Raw genomic sequence first — 16,890 nt, 5'->3', positions numbered from 1 at the left:
ATTGTGCACTACATACTAAAAAAGGACTTTTTAAACAGAGCATCTAAAGCAATAAACATTCCGTGTTCTTAACCTGCCACTGGAGGAAATTCATCCTAGCTTTAACTGAGGAAAGAGACATTTAGCTCGCATTAAATTTCGAGTTGCGTTCTTTAGTCGCCTTTTAAGAAACATTATTGGCTTTTGGGTATCGGTAAGAGAACTAGACTGGCCATGAATTTGACTACTATTAGGCTGACTTTGAACATTTCTGCTTACTGTTGCCATCACTGCTTTACTCACATCGTGATTCTTGTTCTTTAACCTCTTGATACTGTCTTCCAGTGGCGGCCGGTCAGTACGTGCTACCGGGCTCCAGCACGTAGCTTGGAACTGTAAGGAATATCATTTATGTACAGTACAATTATCCTGGTGCCTTTTCGTTGTTTTGAGTACGATATGAATTTGTGTTTTGTGAAAATCAGGACGAGATCTGTCGAACACCTAGCGCCGTTCTCCCGGGGAACAAGGCTCGTGCTCATGTGAAGTGAGCCCCTGCCTGTAGCCTGAAGGAAGCAATACGCAGGCGCTGCCAAGCTTGCAACACTCCCCCTAGCCGGCGGAGTATACCGTAAACCGGGATCAACTTTCACTGATCCCGTTTATAGTTACTTCCTCTCCCGCAAGGGGGTAGAATTACTCGATGTCTCCTGCTACCCGGAGCGCAGCGAGGGATCCAGTCGGCCGTGCTTATGTTGAACGTGGTAAGCGAATCTGCCACTAGAGAGTAGCATCGTCTGGGTTCGAAAGTAAAGCATAAGTGGAGGCAATCTATCTCACACATGCTTATTAAAATATCCATCTTCCTTTTGTGTCAAAAATAAGGAATTCGTAGGTGAGTCAAAGAATCTTTGACTGACCCTAAATGTTATCCCGCATTACAATGTAATTTACTCTGGTGAAATGAAATAGCGTATGGCTTTTAGTGCCGGAAGTATCCGAGGACATGTTCGACTCGCCAGATGCAGATCTTTTGATTTGACTCCCGTCGATGTCGTGATGAAGATGAAATGATGATGACGACAACACGTACACCCAATGATGGTTAAAATTCCAGACCCTGCCGGGAATCGAACCCGGGATCCCTGTGACCAAAGGCCAGCGCGCAAATCATTTAGCCATGGAGCAGGACATTTACTCTGGTAATAGGGGAGGTCTCAATGAAACAGCTGGCAGCTCTTTCAGTTGCTTTGTGCGGTTTTTAATCTCGCGGTTATATTACTGGTGCGTGTTTTTCCTGTCATTGTGTTAGTGCTAAAGTTTATACGAAGATTTATCAAATTATTTATCCACTGCAGTGTATATAAAGTGAAATTAAATTAGTGTTCTTAGTGGGGATCTATATTCCCACGATTCTATTTGCACTGATGTAAGTTGCGCCATTAGGTTAGTAAAAACAATATTTCTTCAATGAATTATTTATCTCGTAGACAGTTGTCGAAGAATTCATCTGCTTCCAAATTAATGTTGTTTTTGTTTGTTCTGAGTAATAAATTGTGAGAAAAGTTGTATTATTATTATTATTATTATTATTATTATTATTATTATTATTATTATTATTATTATTATTATCATTATTAGTAGTAGTATTATTACCAAGTTTGAAGTATGCGTTGTTCATCATGGCAATATGCAGATTTAAAACAGCGTATTTAGCTTGTTTTTTGTAGCACGTAGGACGATTTTTTCACGAGCCGCCACTGCTGTCTTCATTCCTTTTCCTATAGCGTGCCTTTCGTGGTTCTACCTAAGTGGATAGGTGAAAACCTACAACCTATTTTCCAGTCATTGACGTGGTCAGGGATGTAATGAATGATGTAGATATAGGCTATTAGTACGATGGGGTCTCCACTTCCAAAGTGATTTATTAATGACTGATAGATGCTATGAAATGAGAATGGAGAGTGTTGTTGGAATGAAAGATGACAGGGAAAACCGGAGTACCGGAGAAAAACCTGTTCCGCCTCCGCTTTGTCCAGCGCAAATCTCACATGGAGTGACCGTGATTTGAACCACGATATCCAGCGGTTAGAGGCCGACGCGTTGCCGCCTGAGCCACAGAGGCTCCAGTGGATAGGTATTTCGGTAAAATTTTCAAAAATAAGGGGCATCGCTCCTGTTTTTAATTTCCACCTCACACGAAGTAGTTCAAGGTTTTCACCGTTCATAACGAAACGGTCCCCCTTTATAATTAAATCTGCCCAAAATTTCCGGTCACGTATTTTGCTTTTGGCCGACAATTGCTTATCTTTCCGCGCAATAACTCTCGTCCACTTCGCAAACAGATTATTTTCTTTTGGTGGTGTAAAATATCGTCTAGTATATGGTTTCCTTCCATAACCCGATTTGCAACCAGGAACGAAGCAGTATGGCATTTTCTCGAAATAATAGGAAACTAGATGATAGCACACACAAAGCACTGCAGATATATACATACAGCCTTTCAGAAAATATTAAAACAAACAAATTCCCTCGACAGGCGTTAAAATAAGACTTCACGCAAGCACGCACCTTCGTCGACAATTTGGCGCACTGTTTGTTGCATCTGGTTCGTTGCGACTGCAGTGCCACATTTCAGCAGGGCCACCAACAACAATGTTAAGAGAGCTATAACTTAAGCCCGTGTCACAGCTAGACAGAAAAATATGGAAAATTACGATTATTGGAGTCCGAAAACCAGCGGCACCCACAGCAGCTTACTAGCTTCGTAAAACATCCCGATCTCTTCAGCTAGGGAACAAAGAAGAAGAAGAAAACAGTTTCACTGAATTTTTTTTAAATTTAGAGAGTTGCTTTTAATGGATACTGGAATATTCTATGAGACAATAAGCGAAATACGCAGTACAGGGAAGGAGGGGACGGGTGCGGGTAATGCTAAGAGTATCCTATTACCTGGAATCAATGCATGCGAAACAGAGTGTTTCTTGGGTAACAAATGAAACTACGTTGGGTTTACGAGTGTTTACGTAGTAATGAAGGAAGGTGCAAACTACGCCTGCAAAGTAACATTAAGAAGTGGGAAGGTGGTAATGTGTAAGTAGGGAAATAAGTGACGAGCTATAAGTCTGGTCTCTAAAATGATCTCGTCAATTTACACATCTGGTCTCTTCTATACCCGCAATGAGCACTTAGTATTCCTTAGCAAATGATCTTTGTAAAGAGTTTATGCTTCCTACACTGTCGTTGAAGTCACTGTTATTGCAGCTTTCTCTCTCCATGATATACTTTCTTCACCAAGAGAGTTTGCAACGCGGATCGAGTCACGCACCTGTCCACTATCATTCGGTAGACAGTGGGTTCGAACCTTATTTTCGATAGCCTTGGAAATCGATGTCCATGGTTTCCATCTTCACACTAGCAAATGCTGAGGCTACACCTTTATCAAGTAGGTGGTCGCTTTCTTCCTAGTCATAACCCTTTCCTATCCCATAGGACAAAAATCCTGTCTGTTTTGGTTGACGTTAAACAAATAACAAAACTCAAAAGAAGAACCTTGTTCACAATGCGATGCAAAGCGCTGTCACAACCACCATGGTGCGCAGATGCAAAATTGAAACTAGCTTTTGTCCATTTGTTTCATTATATTTTCCATCAATCTTATTTACGAGTAGCGGAATTTGTAATCCGGTGAAAGATACACGTAATATTTTTAACGAACTGCGTTTCGTTGCGGTAGTAAATGGGGAATTGTAAGTATACTGGGCCAGACTGAATATCCTGCAAGAAAATCCCGTCTAGAGGATAAGATTGCTTCTTTCTTTTTTCAATCTTTAAGCAGTGATGGCCCAACCATCAGATAGCATTTCGTTAGTAAAAGCAATAATTTGCCCAAATCTCTTATTTAAAAAGAAATAGTCGAATGAAAATATAAACATCGAGGCACATATCTTCTCTCTCAACTAGCTTTTGCTATATATCGATGGCTTATTTGTAAAATAGACCTTACCATGTCGTATGTTAGGGATGTTGCTTGCAAGCAAATTTACGCATTCCTACGGTACAATATGTTCAAGGTTCATTTTTCTTTACACGTAAGCATAGGAATACAACGAATGTGTTCTGATGGACTGCATATCCATATGTGGCTGGGAGGCGTGACCAGTCTTAAGGGCAATAATGGACAGGAAGAGCATTGGGAGATATGAGATTTTAGAAGTGAGCCATAGATATTTTCCTCTCTTGAAAGGCTTATATCATATTTCTGACAATGTCTTGTAATATCTTTCCTGGAATACCACAGGCATTAACAAAAATATAATTTTGATTCGACGGTTAATTTCTAAGGATGAATCAATGAACAACGCATTTAAACTGCCCTGTATTTGTGTTCAAACACTTCTGAGTGTTGCAGCAATTACTGTGAACATCCCTGGCGCCAATGACTCAAAGGTATAAAATGCAAGAGACTCATAAAGCCGGGAATCGTGAATGACACCTCCTTTTCCTTTAAGACATGGCCGTTTTCTATGATTTGTGATCTCGCCCACGTTCTCTTTAATCTCGGCCGTAAAGACTCTTGGACACATCTGACAGTGGTGAGGAGATCCTACTTCGTGGTCTTCAAAGAAGGAGAGTGTGAATGTTCCCTGGTTGGAAACAGTTTCTACATAAGTATGCAATTAGACTGGCAAAGTCCCCATTCCTCACACAACCTGCAGTGTAATCGTTGATAGAATCGTCACTTAAGTGCCGCCAAGGAGAGATCTACACTGCAGAGAGTCAATAATCCTTTCAAAAACCGTGTCGTTAATTTTCACGCCTTTCATGGCTATCCTCTCTCTTTTGATGATACCCTCGTTCTTCCAAGTGTCAGACCTCTTCCTTTATCGTTCTTAATAGTATAAGTCGGATTTATGTGCTGTAATAATCACTCATATAAGCATGCAACTGTGTTGCAGAACGTGGTGATAAATCTATTGCTGAGGTTGTAAGAAAACCGTGAAAAACACACAAACATGAAGAAACTAACTTAAATACACATTCATCTTACATTCTTCAATGCAGACCCTAATTTCTCCGTCCATAATTTTCTTTGCAGTATACTAAATCAGCCTTCTGCAAGTTTTCTAGTATAAATCTGTGGTATTTGCCTGTTAAAACTAGCTCCAATGCGGAGAATGACCTCTCTATATCTACGGAACTGACAGGACAGTTTTTGAATTTGGGAGCGAGTGTAGATGTTAAACATTTTGCTAATATCAATTACCAATACCAGACAAATATTTATTTATAGCTACCATGATGTCGCAGCCCAGATGTCATTTAAGAACATGTCCGAGGTTTCCTGGTATACCTTCCAGCTCACGCTTCACGTTCTCCATAATGCCCAGCGAATCATCAAGACGTAACTTACGGGTTTCCAACTTGCTGATTGATTGTGGTATGATTTGGAAGTGTGTCTTAATAAGTGCCGGTTCCCTTTGAACAGCTTCATTTCCGAAAGAGTTTGCGGCATTAATTGCTTTATATTTTCTAGAAGATTGCTTGTAAAACATGTCGAAATATGAACAATAAAAGTCGAAAACATGCACAATAAGGCCAAAATTTGAAATGTATGTTCTAATGTCAAATATATGCAAATATGCATTTACTGTATATGCACTATTAAACGTAATAATTCATCCAATTTCGCCTTCATACGAACTTCCTTGTCGGTTCCGGAGGTCTACATATCGGCAAACAAAATATGCACTTTAATACAAATCCCATGTCTAATGATTAGTGCTGAAAGAGAATGGTTGCTCAGTCGTACTTCTCAGCACAATCGCCACTTACAAAGCTGAGTACATAATATTCAACACAGCCAGTCATGCCATATTTTCGTAAGGAAATTTTGGCGGGGGAGGGGGGATACAGGTACTTTGTATGACCGCAGAATGCCAATCCACACGAAGTTAATGATTTACCTAGCTGCTATCCGTCATATTGAAGGGATTGCTGACACACGGTCAAACCTACCGTTGTGCATCGTTCGCTGGACAGTGGGTGTCTCCCTCTATGATTACTTCCGTGACGACATTCTCAGGCAGCAGTTCGGTATCGTACCCATTCGAGATGAAACGCGGAAAAGTCCACAACTTGCGGGGAGCACCTCATGCAGCCGCTAGTATATCAACCTCAAAATCACCCCCATAGATCGCCTGGTAGACACAAGCAGCAATGGCAGGACACTCTCAACATGGACATGAGAACACGAGGCATGTGTCTAATGGATGCCCATGACTGAGTGAAGTCGCGATAGAAAATTCGATGAGTGTACCATTCTTCAGCTGGATAATACTAACGAGGGAACACATACATGAGTTACACTCGGATTCGGTTGAAATTTGGTAGGAGTATTCGTGGGTGCAAATAGAATACTAAGGGGAAAACTGCATGTGCCCAGCGCAAGTTTAAATTTCAAAATTGAACTAATAAATAGTCGTAAAATTAGAAGTGCCGCGGGAGTATCGGAGTGTGGCGGAGAGGTAGGGAGGATCGAAGCAGCGGACGTGAACCAACCGGGCTGCGTCGAGCTGCGCCAGCAGCCAGGCAGCGTATAGTTAGCGCGTTCCCCTTAACTTCCCGATCAGATGTGCAAAACGTAAATATTAAAACAGCAGATGAGACAAGTGTACAAAGGACGATATTTGAACAACGATGCCAATACAATGAGTAACAAGAACTCGGGCGTGAATTTAACAAACCTTATTGGCATCGTTATTCATACGTCGTCCTTTGTATACTTGTTTCATGTGCTGTTTTAATATTTACGCTTTGCACATCTGATCGGGAAGTTAAGGGGAACGCGCTAACTATACGCTGCCTGGCTGCTGGCGCAGCTCGTTGCAGCCTGGTTGGTTCACGGCCGCTGCTTCGCTCCTCACCACCTCTCCGCCACACCCCGATACTCCCACGGCACTTCTAATTTTACGACTATTTATTTGTTCAATTTTGGCGTTTAAACTTACGCTGGGCACATGCAGTTTTCACCTTAGCATTCTACTGGCTCCTACGAATATTCCTACCAAATTTCAATCACTTTCGAGTGTAACACATGTATGTGTTCCCTCGTAAGATGTGATTTTTCTGAAGCCTCCCTTCGTTATAGTATGTGATACATCGAATAGCATACCATTTGCATTCAACAATTAAGACGTTATTTTCACCATAGATAGTTTTAATTTCAGTTTCTATTAAATATTATCAACAATTTATGGGTCTTCGTAATGTACATTAAATGAAATGAAATGCTGTGTGTCCTCCGGAGAGGCCTGGTGCAGATATTTTGATTTGACTCCCGTAGGCGACCTGCGCGTCGTGATGAGGATGAAATGATGATGAAGATGGCACACATAAACCCAGCCCCACGCCAGCGAAATTAACCAATTATTGTTAAAATTCTCGGCCCTGCCGGGAATTGAACCCGGGACCCCTGTAACCAAATGCCAGCACGCTAACCATTTAGCCATGGAGCCAAACATGTACAGTACCTTAAATTATGTAGGGTTCAAAAATGTAATATTAAAAGGATAATGCAAAAAATGTAAAATGCAAAGAAAAAAAAGGAATAAGTAAAGAGGACATAAAATGCAGTCTAGCACAAGCAAGGTAGGCCTTTCTTAAGAAAATAAATTTGCTCACTTCGAACATTGATATAGGAATTAAAAAACTATTTTTGAAGACTTTCGTAGGGAGCGTGGCATTTTATGGAAGTGAAACGTGGACGATAACTAGCTAAGAAAGAAAGAGAATAGAAGCTTTTGAAATGTGGTGTTACAGAAGAATGCTGAAGGTGAGATGGATAGATCGAATCACGAATGAAGAAATACTGAATGGAATTGGTGAGAGGAGATCGATTTGGCTAAATTTGACGAGAAGAAGAGATCGAATGATAGGATACATCTCAAGACACCCGGGACCGGTGCAGTTAGTTTTTTGAGGGAAGTGTAGAGGGTAAAAACGGTAGGGGTAGACCAAGGTATGAATATGACAAGCAGATTAGAGCAGATGTAGGATACCAGCCGTTATGTAGAAAAGAAAAGTTTAGCACAGGATAGGGTGGCATGGAGAGGTACATCAAACTAGTATATGGACTGATGACTCAAAAACAACAACAACAATGTAATAAATTTCATACTATGACGCAAATACCTTATTCACGTACTGTAATTACTTTCCGCACTGCTTCACAGTATCGTAAACATGGATAGTCAGAGAGAACACGAAACAAGAAAAATCAGTCTTAACCTTGTTGAATTGTTGCTCGGCCCTATGGCATCCCCGTAGTTCCGCATTCATCCACACGCAACAATGACATCTCTGCTTTCCCAGCTTAAGTAATATGTCACCATCATAATACTAACTAATGTATAAGATAATCCATTTCCAGCAGATAAATATTGTATATTTCACAGTACATCGTAAAGTTCGTATTACCTTCATTAATTATTATTATTATTAGCGTATGGCAACAAGTTAGATACACATATACAAGTATATAATATTTACACATATACACAGACAAGAAACATGTTTTATAGCAGAATGTCCACTTGGGTGATCCACTGTATGGCTTCCTCTGTTGGTTCCAAAAAGTCACTCGGGCTACATGAGTAGGAACGTTGTGTACATTCACTTACAATATGGGTGATCGTCTGCCGAGATGCACATTGTCGCACTCTGGTGATGAAATATATTTCCACTTATAAAGGGCATCCCTGCATCGTCCATGATTTGTTCTCACCCAATTCAGAGTGGTCCAAATCTTACGCGGTAGATGATGTCCACCAGGAAGATGTTGTGTAAGGAACTGTCTGTGGCAACTTTCCAACGACTTCTCCATTCTTCTAAAGGGTGAAAATTCCCATCAGCCAATGTAACAGCATCACGCAGAGATGGATGACTTGACTTGAGCCTCGTTATCTTGAGAACAGGAATATCATCCAGAACAGGCAGGTGAGGGTTCATTTCTATCTTCTTGAACTCTAGAATGAGAGCATTTGATCTTCTAAAATCAGGTGGCATTGTACCGGACAGAATTGGGAGCCAATAAAGGGGTGTGGACTGGATAGTACCAGATATTAACCGCATGCTAGCATTCAGTTGAGTAACAATGAATCTTGTATATGGGCGATTCAGCCAAACTGGTGCATAGTACTCAGCACACGAGAAAACCATTCCCAGAGCAGAAGATCTTAAAGTCTTTGTTGATGAACCCTAACTTGAGCCACACAATTTCTGAAGGATATTATTATGTGTTTAGCTTTTTGCACAGATTCATAAGATGTTGTTTGTAAGATAGCGTGCGATCAAGTATAATGCCCAAATATTTTGGATACTAGCTGTGCCGAGGCTCACGATGACAAAAGCGTATGTGAAGTTTAATGCCAGCTTGGCAATTATTCAGATGAAAACATGACACTTCTGTTTTGTTAGAGTTAGGATTCAGTCGCCATTCCTAGAAGTACGTTTCAAGTGAAAACAGGTCTCTTTGTAGCACTTCATCTGTCACACTAAGGTCTCGATGTTGAGTGGCTAGTGTTATATCATCAACATAACAGAATTTTCGTGATGATGTTTCTGGGAGATCGGAGATATACAAATTGTACAGTAGGGGAGACAGTACCGATCCTTGAGGTAATCCATTTTTGAGCTTCATTTCTCTACTCATACTGTTTCCCATACACACTCGAAATCTTCTCCCATTGAGCATATTATTTATAACCTGCACGATGGTCCTACAGGGTACAATTCGGAGAAGCTTGTAAATTAATCCTTCCTTCCAGACTGTGTCAAATGCTACAAATGAATGCAGCTGAGTTCTTCAGTTGTTTCTGGAAACCTGCTTCAATGTAGGATGCCAGTGAAAGCACTTGATCGCATCAGCTGCGATTTGACCTGAATCCGGCTTGAGCAACTGGAATATACTGAAAAATAGTTGCGCTGATTCTGTTGTACATTAGCCTCTCAAAAAACTTATAACAGCAACTAAGAAGGGCACTTGGTCTATAACTGCTTGGGTCATTGGCAGGCAGACCTGGTTTCAAGATGGAAATCACTTTCGTTCGGTTGAATTCTGCCGGGAGTTGTCCATTCTGTAGAAGGTCGGTATAAATCTTTGCCAGCCAACTTCCTGCATTCTTCCCTAAATAAATGAGAAATTCTGGATGAATGCCATCAAAACCTGGAGCTTTATTTGGTTTAACGTCTTTGACAGCAGCATTGATGTCTTGCACTGTAAACGGTTGTGAATACCTTGATGTGGATGGCGTTTTTGATTTCAGTGTTTGGAGCTGGCGCGGTATATATTTGGTATGTTTCTTATCTGATGTAGTTTGAGAAGTTGTGACGATGTGAGATGCTACTTCATCCGGAGTATCTCCAGGCTGTTGCTTCACCAAAGGTGTGCTTCCTCATAGTTTCTGAGGAGCCCCCAAACTCTTCTACTGGAATGAGTTAGGTCGATATTCTCCACTGTTTCAATCCACCGTTCTCTCCGGGTAGTATCCATGCTGGAAAGAAGTTCATCAGCTATGTCTTCATCACCACTCTGCAGATATTTGTTATAGAGTGCATGTCTCAACATTCCAACCAGGGATGTATTATTTTCTATGGCCTCTAGGCATACTCTTCTTAGCCGCCATCATAACTGCAGCTACGAAACGCTTGTAATTGTTGTGCTTGGGAGCAATCCATTGAACGCATTTATCCAGTTCAGTGAAGGACGACTCTGTTAGTTCAGTGGACTGTTTGCTGATTTAAATAACGTTACTTTTTATGTTTTATTGAAACATAACCCCATGGACACACCTCTTATATCTTTGACAGCAAGACACAAACAACAAAACAAGTAAACGTGGATCAAACATGGTCGATTCCCGTGGTGACGAATAAAAAATATTAATAATTCACTTCACTTAATTAAGTAAATTCAACACAGTATGAAATAAAACACTGTACGCAACCGCCTCTAAAGTGATAATTTTACGTTACTCATTTCGAAATTCCGTAAACATCTCATCGTAAAGTAAAATATCACTATCGGAGGCTGTTTCGTGAATAGCTCGCAGTCGATAACTTGAATGTCTAAGCTTTGTTCTGGCACCACTGATTCAAGTAATTGAATCTCAGTCTATGTAAATTAAATTCATAAAGGCCGTAACGCATATGGGATAAATTTACTCACAAAGAATGATTAATTACCACAATTTTCATTGTAGGTTTTACAAATGTACACCTCCGCGAAATATCTGATGTTTTGAATTTACAACACGTTGGAACAAACATTATTTAACTGTGATTGAGATTTTATACTTTAATTTTTTTCTTCTTGGAAGTAAATAAGCAACTGAATTACCTTACAGCTTCAGCTGTGAACGGACATCTGGAACTCTTACCTGTAAAAAAGAAGAAAATTAAACATTACAAACGTTGAAGTTACTGATTATTTTATAATATGTTCACCTCAATGATAGAAAGTATGTTATATAAAGTATTTACAAAGTAGTTTCAATTTAGGCTCATACACGAATCATTTAAAGTGGAGTAAATAATCATCTTTAAAGAGATGATGATGATGATGATGATGATGATGATGATGATGATGATGATGATGATGATGATGATGATGTGATATTTTCCTTCGAAGCCACTGTCTTCCTTATGGGATGTGATCCTTCTATTTACATAACCTTTGCATTATATTTTTATTAAAAAGTCGTCACTTCCATCGTAGATTGTTTTAATTTTATTTCCTATAAAATATTTCCAAACTTTTGTTTGTCTTTTCAGTGTACATTGAAGCTTGAAAATTCAACATTTTAATATCATCAGAATAATGCAATGTAGTTGACTGTCCGATTCAGCGTTTCGACTTTAGGTTCAGAGGGTTATGGTTTCAATTTTCGGCTGGGTCGGGGATTTTGTAGACGACTCGGGGACTGGCTGCTTGTATTGTCACAACACATTCCCCTTTATATTCGCATAACTCACAACACTACAAACCAACCCAGAAACAAGTGAATACATCCCTCCACATAGGGTTGGCATCCGGGCTTGGAACAGGGCCATATCCATAGCTGCGGCACAGTTCGCATCCTTAACCCCACTGGGTGTGAGATAAGAAGAAGAAGAAGAAGAATGTAGTATAGCTAACTGATTGATAGGGAATCTGCCACCTGAGAGACAGCCCGAGATGCTGATCAGTGGTAAACGAAAAGTAACTACAAAAGCTAATTTTTTATTTCTTTCTGATATTAAGACATCTTGTGTGGAAGCGTGACCTCTGATTACAAACTGTTTGGCGTGTACTGTTAAATGTTATTGATGCTACTTATTGGTGTTAAAGGAGAGACGCTAAAGGCTTCTTTAGTGAACCGATTGAAGCCTATCGAACAGTGGAAGATGAACCGAATGAAGCCTTCTGAACTGTGGATGTAATGCGGAATGTTGAAGGTTTTTGTTCTGGTTACCAAAGGGCTGGTCTTGTAAATCATGAATTCTTAACACTCGCAAAACACTGCTTATTTTGGTCTTCTTCTTCTTCTCATGTTGTTTCTGGTGCTGATATTGGGTATCATCAGTTCTATTATAGTTTTGTTCATAGATCTTCGGAATACCTCGGCGGATGACAGTTCAACCCACTGATGGAGGTTTTTCAGCCAGGATATCCAAGGACGTCCAGGACCTCTTTTAGCGAATTTCTTGCCATGTGTGGTGAGTTTGAGTACTCGATATTCCTCCTCATCGTGCAGGACGTGACCGAATTATTTCGGTTTCCACTCCTTCACGATTTTCATCAGCTCTTTATCATTGTTGATCCGCTGCAGGACTACGATGTTGGTCCCGTTATCCATCCAGCAATAGAACCAAATTTCGAACGCATCTATTCTCTTCTCTTCTCAGTTGCTTGTGTTAGTACCCATCCCTCTACTCCTTTCGACAGAAAGTTGTACACACAACACTTGACGATGCGCAGTTTAGTTGTTAAGCTCAGCAGATCTTTGGAGCAACCATCAAGAATCTCATCGTAATGAATGTCGACCAGGCGATTTCTATTCGGGATTTGGTTTCTGCACCGGGGTCTAAATTTGCGTTGAGAATGTTTCCAAGGAAGGCAGCTCGTCAGCTATATCAATTTCTTCTATTCCTGTCATAAGAGTGCCTGAAGCCACTCATCATACAAAACCATATATAACATAATTTGTGGACCTAAATATGTCTTATGGCTGGGGGTCACCCGAAAATTTGTGAAACGTGACGCGAAAAATTGTGTGCCGGAAATATAACCTAGCAACCGTGCAGGCAATGATGTGAGGTATGGATGTTACCTAGCAAGCATGCAGGCTAAGTCTTATGGCTGGTTACCATTTGAAATTAGCAGCCATTGTTGGATGGTCATGACCGGGGGACATAGGGCCTATTTATGATCATTTGATTTTCATAAAGGGAAAAGTGGCTCCCATTTACTTAATTTTTGCAACTTGTTTAATGTAGCACTAACATATCGAAGGTTTCCAGAGATGGAAGGATGAGAAAGGGCTAGGATTGGAGAGGTAGAGGCCGTAGTATTCATTAACATACAGCCCCAGCGAACAGAAACGTGGACATGGGCGCGGAAGATTACCGTGGGAGCTGAACTTCGAACAGTGATTCATCATCCACAGTTCGAGTCACACAAGTACTCCATGATAGTCACCAGCCTTTGGTGAGGAGACAGTACCAGAAGAGGAAGAAAAATAATAATTACAGGAAGTACCGTAGATCTCTTTTTAGACCACAGTCTCTAAGTCCTTGACCATCTGAGGGATTTTTTCAGAGGCTTTTCTGAATTAATTTAAAAACACAATATCGTAGCGGAGACACAATAACTGTACGACTTCACCAACTAAACTGATCAGGTATTCCCGGTCCACACTAGCTCTCGTGTAAAAGTTTTTTGGCTGAAAGATTTGTTCGCAGCCTGCTGTATCTAAATGTGAAGATTAAAATTCGAGGCTATCTGGCGGTGTTCCAAATGCTCCCTCGAAGGGAGGAGTGCCAAGTTCCATTGCAGGCGGCACAGAAAATCAATAACAGCAAGCTAACCATGCACCATTAAATCAAATATTTATCAGCTTTTTTGTGTCTCTGTGAACAGATCACATGATTCATGTATGCTAATTCAGTTGGAATTTATACACGGGATACGCTTAACTTTGCATTTTCCATTACGAATGCAACTGAGTAAAGTTCCGCACGGTGTGCGTTATTTGATTGGTCTAATACATTTATGAAACACTCAGGTGAAGTACAGAAAGCTATGTACTTTTGACATCGCAAGACATGAATTCATAATAATACTACTATTACTACTATTAATACTACTACTAATAATAAGAAGAAAGTTTTAGAATTTCTGTAGAAAATAAACAAATTTATGACAAATATAAAAGATACTCCAGAATTTCTAATAAGAGAAATTAGTCGAATAAGGAAGTTAAAGAAATTCAGGTATTTGGGGGAAACAATTCAAGAAAATGGTCTGGGAAAGTCTGTTATAGAAGAAAGGATATACAAGATGGAAGGTGTATACGGTATAGGCCTAACTAGGAATGTCTACAACAAAAAGTGTTTATCTAAAAACCTCAAAATACAACACTGCATTTCAAAAGTCAAGCCAGAATGCCTATACGCGACTGAATGTCTAGTACTGAATTAAAAGCTGAATAACTTAGAAGTATTGGAAAGAAAATTGATACAGAAAATACTCAGTCCGCTAAGAATTATAGAACTTTGGAATTCAAGAAGTAAGGATGAAATACACCGGAACATGGAAAACATAACAGAAAAACTTCGGAAGAGGCGATTGATATTTTTTGCAGATTTATATACGTAGAATGGATGACAACAGGCTAACCAAACAGATCATCAAATACCTTTGGGACAAGAAGTCAACTACAACCTGGATTCATGAACCCAAGAAAGATCTGGAAAGAAACAATACAAGAGAAGAAGCAGCAACAAAGAAAGAGAGAGATTCTTAGAAAGAAAATTTTAAAAATGGAAGGATTCCAAAGTCGGGAGGGAAAGAAAACAGGCTCAAAATGGTCCTAGGAGAGGAAAAGAAGACATAGTGAGCACATGAAGGACTATTGGAGGAAGAAGAAGAAAAAACAAAGGATGAAGAGGTCCCATGAAGACCCTAACGGAGAAATAATAAGAATAGCAAAGAAGAAAGTAAAGCGAGCGATTACAAAAGCAAAGGTGGAAGGTCATGCTGATATGTAGAAAGAGACCTGGGAACGGAGGGGAGCGGAAATAAAATCAATATGATTGCATGAGGAAGGGAATAGAGCAGACACGATGTGTATTACTTCAAAATAATAAAACACAGGCTTGGGCATGATATTGAAAATTGACAGTGACATTCTTGACAGATGGAAATAGTAATACGAAAATCCCCTAAAAGAAGAACACGCAAGAATAATGAAATGATAGACAGCTATGTAGGGGTATGATACTTTACATAAACCTCGAAGTGGTGGATAATGTGCTGAAGAAAATGAAGGCTGACAATTCTATGGGGCCAAACAATATACCACTTGAAATATACCCTCGGAGAATGAACAGTGCCTTGTTGAAAGACATAGGTACTTACAGGTGAAGTAATGCTGAATGAATGGAGTAAGCGTATTCTTTTCCGACTATTTAAGAGAGCGCTTCAAGATATCGACAGTACAAAGGAGACACACGCGATGAAGATATGCGAGCAAGTGATTAAACAAGGACTGAGACAGAAGGTGGAAAATTATCGAGGAGCAGTTTGGTTTTGTGCGTAGCAGAGAAACCACAGACGCTGTGTGTGCGCTTAGGCAACTATTACAGAAGTTCATGGAGGGCAATTAGGACTGTTCTATGTTCTGTATTGACTTTGAGATAGCGTATGATAGCGTGCCAAAACCATGAATGTGGAAACGTCTACAACAAAAGCCGGTACCAGAGAAGTATGTCTGCCTAGGCAAAAATAATCGAACAGTTACTAGATTAAAGTAGGAGTTATTCAAATTTCCGTTCTCGGTCCATGACTTTTTCTTATTGTTATAGATGTGTTTTGCGAGCAAATTGAAATGGAGGAACTATAGTCAGAGTAGGTACGAATTATGGAATAGAAACCTGACCTATGAAGAAACAAATGGGATGATTAACTATATGTTGCAGAGAGGAAGATTCCGAGATTTTCAGCTGGCTAGGTAAATTGAGAGGGGGCTGTATCTGTAACTGAGATCAGGCAAACTGGACTCAGGTGGCAGGAGAACGTTAAAAGAATGAACAAGGAGTGTGCAGGAAGGAGGATACTAGGAACAGTGCCAATGGAAGAAAGGATCGTCCCAGAAGACCATAGATGCGCGGGCTTTTTGGAAGATATGGTACATGACAGGCCCTTACGGAAGAAGAAAATCGCATTAGCCGCTCAATGTCGTCGAACAAATTATGCAAATTGCAAATAATAATACGATGGGAGTATAGTGAGTAAAATGGAATCAAGTTGCAGCAAATGAAATATCAAAGTTGTTGGGACCAGAGGAAGAAGTGAGCTCCAGAATGAAATGAACTTTACTTCGGTCTGTTTGTTACACTGGAGTGAAAACAGGGTCCACTCAAGTCATCTTATTTGCAATCTGGAAGTAACAGACATGAAAGTAACGAGTATCATTGCTAGCACAAACAAGCGATGGCGATAGCAGGATCAATATTGGAATGAAGAGAAAATCCCCAAGTTAAAAATGAACTTCAAGAATGAAACTGTTGGGTAATTCGGCTGGGGTGTGGTGGAGCCTTGAATGTAAACCACAGGACTTCGGCCATGATAACCACTTCAGCTATCACGTA

Source organism: Anabrus simplex, chromosome 7, assembly GCF_040414725.1.
Source record: "Anabrus simplex isolate iqAnaSimp1 chromosome 7, ASM4041472v1, whole genome shotgun sequence".
Classification (NCBI taxonomy): Eukaryota; Metazoa; Arthropoda; class Insecta; order Orthoptera; family Tettigoniidae; genus Anabrus; species Anabrus simplex.
This window is presented reverse-complemented; position numbering follows the sequence as displayed.